The sequence below is a fragment of the Babylonia areolata genome, chromosome 6, assembly GCF_041734735.1.
Source record: "Babylonia areolata isolate BAREFJ2019XMU chromosome 6, ASM4173473v1, whole genome shotgun sequence".
Lineage (NCBI taxonomy): Eukaryota > Metazoa > Mollusca > Gastropoda > Neogastropoda > Buccinidae > Babylonia > Babylonia areolata.
In genome coordinates this window covers 56111895-56113470 of record NC_134881.1, presented here as the reverse complement: position 1 = coordinate 56113470, position 1576 = coordinate 56111895, and positions in this window count along the sequence as shown.

The following is a 1576-nucleotide window of genomic DNA, read 5'->3' as shown; positions in this document are numbered from 1 at the left end:
TTTGATACAGCTGCACGAAAGAGGATGCAATGTGCGAAGCACGAAAACATCGAAACGGAGCTGTTGGAATGGTTTCGGCATACAAGGTAAAGTGGAACAACATTTATCTGTGCATCAAATGTCTTTACCATCAGTTGTACAATCTCTCTCTCTCTCTCTCTCTCTCTCTCTCTCTCTCTTCCCCCCTTCCTCCCTCTCTCTCTCCCCCCTCCCTCCCCCTCTCTCTCTCTCTCTCTCTCACACACACACACACATGCACGCACGCACGCACGCACACACCCACGCACACACGCACGCACACACGCACGCGCGCGCGCGCACACACACACACACACACATATGCACACACACATGCGCGACCACGCACGCCTGCACACACGCACGCATGAACACACAAAAACGTACAAAAACACGAAGACATAAATGCCTGCATGCACGAACATATTGCGAAGTGGTTTGATTACAGGCCCTACTTTCGCTTTCGGAAATTATTTCCCAGAAATGGCTGGGATATGCTAAGAAAAAGGGAGGGTGGTGGAGGGGTCATGCCTTTGTTTACAGACAGTTCCAGCATGGCCTCTGCACATCGCAAAGGTCTGTCGTTGAAGCGTAAAATTGATATAATTCAAGAAGTTGAAAGAAATCCAACAAAAAAGAGGAAGCTTATTGCAGACGAATATGGCATTGCACCCTCGACTCTGGCAACCATCCTGGCTTCCAAGGAGAAATATAAAAGCAGTTATTTTGGAGGTGAAGATACAGCTGCACGAAAGAGGATGCAATGTGCGAAGCACGAAAACACCGAAACGGAGCTGTTGGAATGGTTTCGGCATACAAGGTAAAGTGGAACAACATTTATCTGTGCATCAAATGTCTTTACCATCAGTTGTACAATCTCTCTCTCTCTCTCTCTCTCTCTCTCCCCCCCCCCTTCCTCCCTCTCTCTCTCCCCCTCCCTCCCTCTCTCTCTCTCTCTCTCTCACACACACATGCACGCACGCACGCACGCACATACCCACGCGCACACGCACGCGCGCACGCGCACACACACATGCACACACACATGCGCGACCACGCACGCCTGCACACACGCACGCATGAACACACAAAAACGTACAAAAACACGAAGACATAAATGCCTGCATGCACGAACATACACCCACATGCACGCACGCACGCACGCACACACACACACACACACACACACACACACAGAGCTTCTGACCATTGTATTCCAAACAATGTCAAGGTCAAGGTCAATGTCAAAAAGATCACTTGACCCCAAAAATTGAAGGGTCATTTTTTTCTTCTTCTGCTTGTCTCAAGGATATCTCCAGAACAAATTCAGATAGCAGCTTCAAGTTAAGTGTGGGGCTGAGCACCAACAATAGAAAGGGATCTATGAAAGATTTATCAAGATCAGGGTCATGACCTTGGCTTACGACCTTGAAAACTGAAAATCTATTTTTCGCTATATCTCAGGCATATTAGTGCCCTCTCTGCAAAATATGAGAAAGGGGAACGTGCCCCAAGTGCCCCTATGGTTCCTACGCACCTGCTATAACTACATGTCAGG